This window comes from Rhinatrema bivittatum, chromosome 11 (assembly GCF_901001135.1).
Source record: "Rhinatrema bivittatum chromosome 11, aRhiBiv1.1, whole genome shotgun sequence".
Classification (NCBI taxonomy): Eukaryota; Metazoa; Chordata; class Amphibia; order Gymnophiona; family Rhinatrematidae; genus Rhinatrema; species Rhinatrema bivittatum.
In genome coordinates this window covers 87910819-87923162 of record NC_042625.1, presented here as the reverse complement: position 1 = coordinate 87923162, position 12344 = coordinate 87910819, and the positions used below count along the sequence as shown (strand labels likewise).

General features: G+C 46.9%; 1 protein-coding gene across 1 annotated transcript in view; it reads left to right on the top strand.

Annotated features, from left to right (window-relative positions):
* Positions 1 to 147: 147 nt before the first annotated feature.
* The window catches only part of SYTL1 (synaptotagmin like 1), a 43208-nt gene continuing 31011 nt past the window's right edge, over positions 148 to 12344 (top strand). The window contains exon 1 of the mRNA XM_029619507.1: positions 148 to 335. The gene's annotated coding sequence lies outside the window, so the exon portion shown is untranslated. The remainder of the gene's footprint in view (positions 336 to 12344) is intronic.

Genomic DNA, 12344 nt, shown 5'->3' with positions numbered 1-12344 from the left:
TAACTACCTGTGTGCACTGGACGCGTCTTTCTTGCAGGCTTGGCAGCATTTAGAGTCCACCCACACGTCGCCTCTGTATGTCGGAGCGCCCTGTTTTACCTCCTGCCTGAGGCCCGGCCCGGCCCTCCCCTTCTGGGTGGGTGAGTGAGTGAGTCAGGCTTAGGTGGCTGGGGCTGAGCAGAGCTGCAAACACCACAAGCATGCGGGAGGGAGAGGCCGGCGCAGACCTGGACTGTGGGTGCTGAGCGAGGGCTGCCCCCTCCCCCCCGGGCAGGACTGCAGTCCTGTACAGAGCTGGCGACTGGGGGAGCCCCCCCACTCTCCGCCCCCAGCAGGTAAGCTTCCCTTCTGCCGAGAGGTGGAAACTTCCACCTGCTCCACGGGCTCGGTGGGGGGAGGAGAGGACTGGCTGCAGATGTTGCTTTCTTAAAGTTTACTCCGCTGCCTTTCGCGTCCGAGTTGGGCACGCGCTCCGGGTATTTGTTCTGAGGAGCCTGTGGTCATCTTCCTGTACATGGTAGCCGCGTACCCTGCACCGCTCTCTCCACCTCCTCGCTGTCTCCAGTGAGCAAATGGCAGAGCTGCTGCTGCTGCCTACTCGGGAGTGTGGTTCCTGCATGGGATGGACCCTGAAGCTCCCTAACCTGAGAGCGGGGTGGGTGGGTGGCTGCTGAAGCTCTGTAAATACTGGGAGTCAGGGGATATAAAGAGATGCCTGATAGACCTGCTCGACCCACCTAACGCAGGACTGCAGATCCTACTTGCTCTCTGGCGTTACCTTCACTTCCTCATTGCTAGAGTCATTCGGATCCTGGAGGAAACGGGAAACTGGATTAGGGTAGTGCTACTTTCTGTAAAGGCCTAACAAAAAAAAAAAACCAAAGAGGATGTAGTCCATGAGCTTTCCAGGCCTGGCATGCTCTCAAGCGCTTAGGCACTGCAATATTGTGCTGCCTGTTCCCCACTGCTGGGCATGCTCTGCACTTGTCCTATACCTTGGAGAGCTCTTCTGTTCCTTTTATCCCTGGCTGGTGGCTATTCATTCCCCCATTACACTGTCAGAGCATAGGATTCACACCTTCTAGGAGGATTCCAAGAGATTTCTAGTCTATTAGCTTGGCCACTCACACCCAAAAATAATATTGGTGCTGTGTCTATCTTTTGTGGGTGAGTGGAATAAGCTACCTGACAAGGGATGGATGCAGGAGCCCTCCAACGTGGCAGAAAACAGGCGGCATGGGATGGGTACACAGATATCCGACGTTTTGGGGGATTTATACTAGAGAGGGTAATGAAGTGAACCAAAAGTCCAATACCACCCATCATTTCTGCTACTTAAAGTTTCTACCAGATGTACGCAGCACTGTACAGGTGCAAATGAGACAGTCCCTGCTCTGTGGAGCTTGCAATCTAGACATGACCTGCAGAGAAGACAAACAAGAGAGTGCAGGAAATAGCATTGAGAGGGGGGGGGGGTGTTCCTGGATGCGTGTTTAGGTCAGGGGAGCACATGGACAATATTTTCAGATCTTCACCTGGATGTTTCCAGCAAAAGATCCACCTACAGACAAAGCAGGTCCCAGAGAACAAGGATAAAGAAGTGTGTGTGGTCTCTCCTTGTCCCGTGCCTCGCGGGGACTTGCAGTTATGTGGCGATTGGCTCTGCAGAGACCCTTTGTGTTGTCAGTGAAAGTCACCCTCACGGCAGAGTTCTTCTCTTGGTTGACTTTGCTTCAGTTACTATTAGGGTTTGCGTTATCTGACTCTGGTTTGAGCTTCATAAACAAACTGCCGATCTGACCGCAGGTGCTCAGCAGAAGAATGCGTAGGCCTTTGGCACGGGGGAACCAGAGCGGAGCGCAGCCCTGGCCCTTGCCGTGGGAAGCACCAAAACCCACAGGCTCTTCTAGCCCTAGGAAATAGAAACCAACATCCTTGAGTCACAGCTGCGGTCCTGCTCCCAGCCTCTCTCTTTCACGCCTGTTGCTTTCCTTTTCTCTCTCCTCTTACCTGGCTGTCATTCTTCTTAACCTAACAGCCAGATTGCTTAGGTTAGAAATGATATTCTGAGCAGGGCTGGATTCGGCTCAGCAGATCTCACAACGCTGTCCAATGACTTTGTCGCACCCTGTTAGTTTGATCCGAGTCCTGACTCTGTGTATCCTGCCCTCGGAGGGGTGCACGTTCCAGGTTTGTAGTGCTGTGTGCAGACCTCCTGCTTTGGCTGTTGGGAATGGCTTGGCCTGCGAGGCCTAAGGCTTAGGATCTCAGCAGGAGCATCTGCCCTGGCTCTGTATAGTGGGACGCTGGGCAGCTTTTCTCCTTTTTCCAGTGCTACTTGATTGCCAGGTGTGGAAGTAACAGGGGCGGCTGGATCTCCGGTCCTTCGTTACGGGGTTATCGGGGTTTCCGTTCAGAGCCTCCTTACTGCAGCTTCTCCACTCCTGTCTTGCTCTTAGGTCTCGTGCATGTTACCAGCAGTAACAAAATTCTAAGGGGGTTTATAAATTGTTTTTCTTGGTTGGCTTTGCATCAGTATTTTGTATCTGATGAAATGCAGTGAAAGCATGGAACGCCCGCCCGGGGAAAGTGGTGAAAATAAAACAGTAATGGATTTCAAGAAGGCTTGGGATCCTAGGAGAAGTAGAGAGGATCTCAATGTCAAGAGGGAAAGCCAGAGAACAATCTGGGTCTGTGGTATTATTGCGCCAGGAATGAAAAAGGGCAGACAAGGTGGGCCTGATCTGGCATTGTATTCTCTGCTTTTCTCTGGGTCTGACTCACTTTCCTGTCCTGTAAAGACAAGAGCAGGTTAAGGCAGTCCGGGGCCGTCTCCACGCACCAGTGAGTGTATGGTCAGGGAGGAAAAGAGCTGGATGCCAGGTTGATCGCCCCCTTTTCACCTGCAAACTCTCCTGGTTCCTCTCTCTCACATGCATGTTCTTAGTCTCTCCTACTCATTTCCCCATTTCCTCTTTTGCTCTGCCACTTCTCTCTGCTGCTCCCACAGTGTTTCCTTCTCGTTCATTGGAAGGGAGCGAGTCTGTCCTGGAGAGAGAGAGGTGTGTGTGTGTGTGTGTGTGTGTGTGTGTGCGCGTGCAGGGGGGAGGCAGGAATGGGAGACAGCAACATTCAGGCCACACAGTGCAGTGGAAAAGCTGGCCAGACTGAGAGGTTATTGGATTTGACCCCTGAAAGCTTTAGTACTGGTGACCGGCAGGTGGCCTGTGTCCTCCTCGAGCAATCTGCATTAAGACCTTAGGAACTCGAAGAGCAGCACATGACACAGCGGACACTGGAAAAACCTGAAATTCTACTCGCCTGCTTCTAGTTGCCTAGATCTGTGGATCCTGTGTGGGTTGTGGCGAGGGCTATTAAAAGCACAGTGCCAGCCCTAATAACCCTTGTACTGTGTCAGAATTCCCCAGGTAAGCTCTGCTGGCACGGGATGTCCAGCTCCCACCCAAGACTCTGGTTTTAATGGATTGTGGGCCAGAGCTTGAGGTCTTGCCTTCGTGGTTAAGACCTGCCCTCTGCTTTGGACAGACATTGTAGTTGTCTTGCAGGACAGATTTTAGCGTCTGGTGTGGGGGAGGAGGGAAGAGCATTGTGTAAGACAATGGGAAGATGGGATTTCAGGTTCCATGTCCATTCCAGCTGCTGAGATGTTTGGGGAAGCCAGGTGTATATATACCCAGCCTTTCTACAACCCAAGCCCAACTTCTCCCTATCCACCAGTAGATAAGCATAGACGTCCAGTTCCACTCTTCTGTCTCCTGTTCGCAGATGCGAGAGTCCTTGCCCTTTCGGCCCACATTTTAACACAATTTTGTCAGCGTAGGACAGCCCTAAGGAACTGATGGGCTGAATTCTCATTCTCAGCTGGAATACATTTGCCTCTGAGGTAGTTTCTGGTTGACTGACTCCTGTATGGGTGGGGAATGGGTCACCGTCTTCTCGTGTCCATTCAGCGTCCTATTTCTCTCCAGTGATGAGCACATTTCAGCACATGTGAGGGGCCATCCTCAAGCAATGCGCAGACCCAGAGCTGGTGCATGGTCTGCCTCTCACCACAGTTGCAGGTGTCTGGTCTGCTAGATCATCCCCATTTAGTTATGTCCTACTTGGGTACAGAGCTGATTAAGGATCGTCCAGGTGGTCCATTCCTCCTCCTGCCTCTCCTAAGATTAGTTGGTTTAAGGCACCCTGTGACAATTCATCAGCTGTAAGTTAGGACTGGACAGATATTTTTTTTTCTTTTTGCTACATAGGCAGACTGTTCCCATGCCAGAGGGGCACACTGGGCAAACAAGGGCATGCCCAGCTTTTCTAATTGTAGCTGGATGTATCCTCCGTTTAAGTTTGCAAGCTTATGGATGATGTTTCTTCTCCGTTTCTGTGTGGATTTTGAAAGGTCCGTTCTACACACAGGATCCCTGCGGCCTAGAGAATGGAAATAAAGAAATGGGGTAACTTGGGAATAGCCTGCACAGAGCAGCACTTACTATTACACAAAACAACAACAAAGACACCTGACTGGGCAGGCTAGATGGACCGTGCTGGGCTTTATTTGCCTTCATTGTGTTACTATGAGGGGGATTTTAATTTGAAACCTCTGTTACCCAGCTAAACTGCTGCAGATGACTTTTTATATTCAGGAGCCATGTTGTAGCAGAGAGTTGTTTTCCTGTTTTTATTTTACTCTACCTCCCAAAATTTAGGTGACTAGACAGCTCCGTATGCTAATCCTGCCTTGGTTTTGGCCCATTGCCTCCTTGGATTTGTAGTTTCATTTTCTGGAGAAAAGGAGGAACCATAAGTCCATGCATGCACGGGGGGGGTTGGGCATGGAGCTATCGGCTCACTTTTTCCAAAATACACTGAAGTGGTGCAGTGCAAAGCTGCTAAGTGTCCCAGTCTCTGGAGAGAATCCATTTCTGGTGTTTGAATCCTGCCCCCCCCCCCTCCCGGTGCACTGTGGGATTTCTGGTCCCTGTTTTTTCCCCCCATTTCAGTTCAGCACTACAGCTCCCTAAAATGCATGAAACTTGGGTGGGAAACTGTGGTAAAAAATTCCAGGCCTGGCTTAAAATCACTTGGCAGCGCTGCTAAAAATGACCCCTGAAGCCATCTATAACGGAACAGTCCCTGAGCAATCTCCTACCCCCTGGCCATGCCGCCTTTTAGCTTTTGAAAGAGTGAACACCTTGGCTACCTAGCTGAGGCAGGCTAGGGAGCGGTGGAGCAACTGGGCCACCCTTTGCTTTATGGGAGACAAAGGCTGCGCTCCCCACCCTGAACAAATGTTTTCCTTCTGGGAGAGAGCCTCAGCCGCGCTGGTGCCGGCCAGTGCTGACTCTCTGCCAGGTCACCCACCTGCAACTTGTCTTCTCTCTTTGGAAGGGAGGCTTCCTTTTCCCTTCTGCAGCCCTGACCCCCTACGTTTTTATTTTACATTAGAAAATCGCGCTGGGTTCCAATCCCTTCCGCCTCTCCTCTTACCTGCTGCCAGGTCCAGGAAACGGAGCTGCTGTTACCTAATCGGGCGCCTTTGTCAGCTGGAGCGGGAAACCCTGCTTTATTTGTTTAAAGATAATCTGTAAATATTTAAAAAATGTAGTAAGCGGATATGCTAGGTTTATTTATTTATTTTTTAATATTCTTTCCATTGAAATTATCATATACATAAGACAATCAAAAACATGCCTTTAAGAAAGCCAGAATTTAAATATAAACTGTCCTTTATCTCACCCATAAAAGTCCCCAATATATTTGGAAAAGGACCTACTTTGACTTTGATAAGAGAGAAAAAAAAATCCCCAATTTCCCAATATCTTATAAAGAAAAAGCATAAAAAATAATAGAAAAACAAATGACTGGCAGGAAAGGAAAATCCATGGCTTAAAAAGTTTAATTCGGTCTAACATAGGGCTGGAGGACTCCCAGCCAGTAGGTTTCTCAGGATATCCACAATGAATATGCATGAGATAAATTTGCATGCACTGCCTCCCTATCATGCAAATTTTATCTCGTGGATATTCTGAAAAACTGACTGGCTGGGAGTCCTCCAGGTTAGGTTTGGGAACCTCTGGTCTAAACAGAAGAGACATCTGAATTCTCATTCAGGCCGATACTGGAAAGCGTGCTCAGCTGAGCGCACTGTTTAACACACTGTTGGGTGTGCGTTTTGGATGCACATCCCCAATCCCTTGTGCAATAAGGGGTTTAGAGCGACCATAACATGCATCCACACCCCCTGAAACTAATAGTGCTCGTTTCCTGCAAATGCATTTTGATGAGGTTATTGGCTATTCGCTTGGGATACAGTAACAAAGAAATGTGTGCCTGATCCACGCATTTTACACTCGGAAATTAATGCCTGCCCCAACAGCAGCCCGAAAAAGTGACAGAAAAGCAGAACATACTGCTTTTCTGTACACCCTCCGACTTAATATCCTAGCGCTATTAAGTCGGAGGAACCAAAAAGGTAAAAAAAAAAAAAGTCCTGGTGGGTCAGGTTAGGAGAACGGATGCTTGTAAAATTGAGCATCCGTTTTCTGAACCTGCTGACAGCCACCTCTCCTGGGTTTCTGCTGCTAAGGAGGCTCTAGGGATGCACTATTGTCCCTAGTGCTTTCTTTTTAGCGCTTCCCCTTATTTAAATACAGAATCGCGCGTGTTAGGAGAGCGGGCGCTCAACCCTGAGCACCTGTTTTCCCGCGCACTTTACAGTATCGGTCAGACTACGACAGAGGAAGTCTTAACCGTATGCAAACACAAAAGCTACCCCTTCCTCTTTTGTTTTTCAATTGATCTGGGTGAAAAATTCCAAACCTTGGAACTTAACTGAAAACACTGAATGGGATCTGTGAGAAAAGTTTATCTCTCACTCTTCCAGTGATTGATTAAAGAGCCTCCCTATCCCCGGGGCAGTGCTAACCCCCACTTTAACGCTCTGTGGTTCAAGATTTGCAAACATCATGTACAATCCTTCAAAGCCATTTCTAGACTTTCATTTAGGAAATGTGATTGAGGTTCTTAACCTTAAATCGCTTCTCTGCATTCTGAGTCTTAGCTTCTCTGTTGTTGACTCTCAAAACTCTGACACGTTTTTCAGCGAGCTCTGAATCTCGCCAGCCTTTTCCACAGCTCTTGCTGTAATCGTTTCATGCTGAAGTTTTACTTTACTTTATTTTATTTTTTTAATTGCCTGCATCCTGTTGCAACAAACTCATCCCCTGCTGTCATTGTAGACTCCGAACTTGAGAAGGCCCAACTTGGTCATTTTCTTTAGGAGGAAGAAGGACTTTTCAAATTGATCAATTTTCAAAAGGACCCTAGGACTCTGGAAGTGAAGAGCAATGAATCTAAAAAATATAGTCCAAACTGCACAACTCTCTCGGCAAACGGTCTCCCCGCTTATCGTCAGAGTACTCTGGGTCTCCCAGGTGAAGCTGCAGGGCCCCACGTAAGTCCCACCAGCTGAAGAGACATCTCGCATGGGCCATCTGCAGCACATGCCCAGTGTCGTCAGCCCAGAGAAGAGGGCTCCATCGGTTCTCCCGAACTTTCTCTCCTGTGTAACCACAATAGAGAGAAGCAGATCATTCATCCCCCATTTAACAAGTTTTTCAAAACTTACAGGTCGATGCAATACGGCGTGGGGAAAACGGGCGCTCGTGACTGAGTGCCTACTCTCCCGACGCACGCTGATCGACCTCTCCTGGGCGCCCGATTTAATATTTAATTTTGGTAAGTAAAAGTGCATGTCGGGAGCATTTTTTTTTATTTGCATTGGCGGGAATAGATAATAACATGCACTTACATGTGATGAGCGCTATTACTGACACGCTAACCCCCATTTTGCATTGGAGGTTATGGATGCGCGTCCAATTGCACATTGCGTCATGCGCTGCGGCCAGCGCACAGTATTGCATCGGCCTGATTTTTTTTTTTTTTGAATCGAGAGAATCACAAATAGCTTCATCAACATGCATTTGCATGTGATGAGCGCTTCTAGTTTCGTGGGGGGTTGGATGCACACTTTGGATGCACTAAATCCCTTTATAGAATAAGAGGTTGTGGACGGGCGTCCTGAACTCGCGTCCAACCAGGGGTTAAACAGTGCGCTTGGCTGAGCGCACTGTCTTGCGTCGGCCTGAAAGTGGAGTTGTGTGTGTATTGGAGTGGGGGCTTTCAAGGAATAAGATTCTGCCACTGAAGCTGCAAGAGGAACTTTGCTTAAAAACTTGAGCAAACAAGGAGGAGGAGAAGGTAGCCAGCCTCTGCTAGCCACCAGCAGAAGGCTGACGTGACCATCTGGTTCTCTTTTTCGAGGTGGTCACAAACTTCCTAACCTTTTTTTTTGAGACTACCTTAACCCTCCCATCCCATGATGGAACACAGGGATGTGGGATAGGTGGAATTAATAGTCAACAACAAGTTGGATGATACCCTTTGTTATTAGAATAAAAAGATCTCACCTACAACTGTTTGTTGAACCTTAATTCCAGATATGCAAGTGTAGGACTAACCCAGCAGTCACAATTCTTTGCTGCTCAGATAGGCCTTCCCTCCCCTCCTGTGTCCGTTCTCTCTTCTGCTCTGCTTTGGGATTTCTCCTACCTTTTCCCTTCCTTCTCCAGCTCTTCCTGCAGAGGGAAGTTTGCTGACTATATTTAAGGTGGTCTCATGAGTTTTGGCTCCTGCCGTGACTTGGAAGTATGAATTGCTTTCAATGTGGCAGTTTTACGGTTTCTCTTTCTGCTGCTTAATCACGTTTCAGCTTAGCTGAGGAGCTTGTGTATGTAGCAATCTATCGACTTTGACAATTTTGAGTAATGGGGTTTTTGTTTACTTTTTAATTTTCCTCACCACCGCAGCACATTCCGTGTGCCCGAACACGTCTGCACACGCACACGGGTGGGAATATATTCAGAAAACGTAGGCGTTATTTTGATGCTTTACTTTCTTTTTATAGTTTTAGATTTTCTAAATCTGTGTTTGCTTCCTTTCCTTCTATTTTTTATGTGCTTTTTGGATTTTTGGGCGCCAGATGACTTGGCATCGATCGTCGCCTTTTGTAGGTGAGCGAGTCCTCGTCATTCTCTGCAGCTTCACAGAACCAGTGACCCGAGCCTGTAAGGACTTCTCTGTACCATTCACCTCTCCTGGCCTTGGACGCTGCCACCAAGGTCTGCAGCCTCCTCTGGCTGGGCCTACTGGCTCCTCTGGTACGCTTATAGAAACATAGAAATGACGGCAGAAGAAGACCAAACGGCCCATCCAGTTCTGCCCAGCAAGCTTCACACTTCTTTTTTTTCTCCTTCTTATCTGATACTCTTGGCCCTTATTAGTAACTTTTTGGTTCTATTTACCTTCCACCCCCACCATTGATGTAGAGAGCAGTGCTGGAGCTGCATCTAAGTGAAGTATCAAGCTTAATTGGTTAGGGGTAGTAACTGCTGCAATAAGCAAGCTACGCCCATGCTTATTTGTTTATCCAGCCTGTGCAATTCAGTCCTTGTTGGTTGTTGTCTGAATATAATTACACTTTACTTCATTCCCCCCTGCCGTTGAAGCAGTGAGCTGCGCTGGATATGTATTCCAAGTGAAGTATCAGGCTTAATTGATTCGGGGTAGTAATCGCCGTAACAAGCAAGCTACATCCATGCTTATTTGCTTATCCAGACTGTGTAATTCAGTCCTTGTTGGTTGTTGTCTGACTATAAATCATCTTTTCTTAAACATCAGTGTATCTCTCCAACTTTCCCAAAACCCTTCTGGGTCCAGTAGGATATGACTGGACTGGGTGGAGTTCTGCCCCTCCCTCGGTCCCACTCTTCTCCTCATGTTACCTTGGTGCAACATTTTATTAATGCCTCTTTCCCAGTGCTTTGGGGCATGGCTTCTGGCATTTCTGGATAGCACCACTTCCTGCTGCAATGTATATATGTCAGCACTTGGTATTCCAAATCTAGGGCCTGGAATGTATTATTTGTTTAAGGTGGCTGCTGTGTTTAGGTCCAGAGTCTGGCAGTAGGAAGTGGTGTGATAAAGTGAGCACCCCTGGGTCTTGCAGAACATTGGGTACACAGAACGGTCTCTTGGTAAGAGAGGTGGTGTAAGAGAGCTGCTTCTGTGGTTTTTCACAGAGATAGATCTGCATATCTCTTCTACATATTCATTGTGGATATCCTGAAAACAGGGACTGTTTGTGACTCTTGAGGTCTGGGCCACTCCTGCACTAGTAGATAATAAATAGGTGGGTGGAGAACCAGTAACAGCACTGGTAGTGACCAGGTTTACTCTGGCAGGAACCTGATGTCAAACAGGGACCACTGAATAGCAAGGAACAGAGGGCAGTCATAGTCTGTGTGTGACATTCATACCAGAAAACTCCTAGGGGCCACATGGGTGCTGGAAAATAGCTATAGCTTTGCTGCCTTGTCCTGCGTTGCAATCTTTGATCTGTTACCTGGGAGCTGTTGATATTTTGTTCATTTAACCACATCCTGAAGAGCAATTTACTTCCCTCGCTGAGCAGGGCAGCAATAAGCAAAATCCTGCAAGCACAGCTCCTCTGCAAGGCTAGCCCTGCCACAACAGGCCAGCATCTTGCACTGCATTGTTTACCAAAGGTGAAAACTAAAGGTAACGTTTAACCAAAAACAAAAGGATTTCTAATGCACATAGTAAGATGTAACTTCTGGTTACTACAGACACCCAGTGCTCCATAGCGGATCCTGCTGGATGGGGCTAGGACTGCAAGCTCCCCCCACAGAAACACCTTTCCACACAATGGCACCTAGCAGGGAGGGGCTAGCGCTGCACAATATGTGAGCTTTCACCACAGCTAGGGCTCCTTATCATTCTTCCCAGTGACTCCTAGTGAGGAGACGCTGGCACTGCATGCCACATTCTGGGAGCTTCCACCACAGCTAGAGCTCCCATCCCATTCACGTTTCACCTCGTGCTTAGAGAAGCAGGTGGGCTCTTGAGTGATACTGAAAGATGTCATTACCCATATTACGAGGATTTAACAATGACAAATCCTATTTCCTGGTACTACTTGACCGAACAGCAGCCTTTGACACCGTTGACCAAACCCTGCTATGCCAGCAGTTGAGAAAAATCAGAATTGACGGCAATGTAATGAAATGGTTCTCCTCCTTACTATCAAAAACGTTATTCCAAGTCAAACTGGGCAACCACTTATCCGATACCTCTCTCGGCAACTCTATTCAACATCCATATGTTTCCTCTATGTAAACTTCCAACCGATCTAGAAATCATCTTCTACCTATACGCCGACAGCATTCAATTCTATATACCATGCACTAAATCTATTGAAAATAAAAAATTTACTCTAGCGACCCACATGAAGGCTATACAACACAAACTATCCAAACTTAAACTAACTCTAAAACTAATAAAACTGAAATCATTGTATTGAGAAGAATTCTATATACAGTGACTCCTCAAACACTTGACATGGGTAACTTCAGCATTACATCCTCTGACCAAGTACGGGACTTAGGTATACAGATTGACAAGAACCTAACAATGGAAAAGCACGTAAATAAATGAATCAAATCAGGATATGCCAAACTGCGCTTACTACATAGACTGAAACCATTGCTGACTCACGCAGACTTTCGCACAGTCCTGCAGGCCTTCAACTTCTCAAACTTAGAGTATTGTAACTCACTTCATCTCGGAGTTCCCAACTGTCTTCTAAAAAAAACTACAACTATTACAAAATGCCATAGCTAGACTCAACAAGTTCAAGGAAATTCGATCACATATCACATTCACTGATAGCTCTTCATTGGCTACCTGTACAATCGGGATCAACCACAAAGTCCTAACATTAATACACTCCACCATCCATTCTATCATCTCTGGCTTGGTTGATGTAGCTCTACAATCATACAGGCCACAGAGATCATTAAGATCTCAAAACAAAGGACTTCTAGCTGTGCCATCATTACAGAATACTCATCTAACAAAAATAAAAGACCGCATGTTTTCAATAGTTGGCCTAAATGATGGAACTCTCTATCTGAATATCTAGGACTGACCCCAGAAACAAAAGAAATTCAAACATGACCTAAAAACATGGTTATTTCAAAATGCCTATAACCTAACTTAAAATCACCTGAACACAAAGTCATTAAGAACTTATCTTGTGAACTAAATACCTTATCCCAAGTATGTGTCAATTTTTAATATGTATGTTGTTTGATCTCATTAAGTCAATGTAATTGTCGATGTATAATATGTACGTCATGTTGTAAAGCCGTTGTGATCTTATTTGGAACAATGGTATATAAAAATGACTA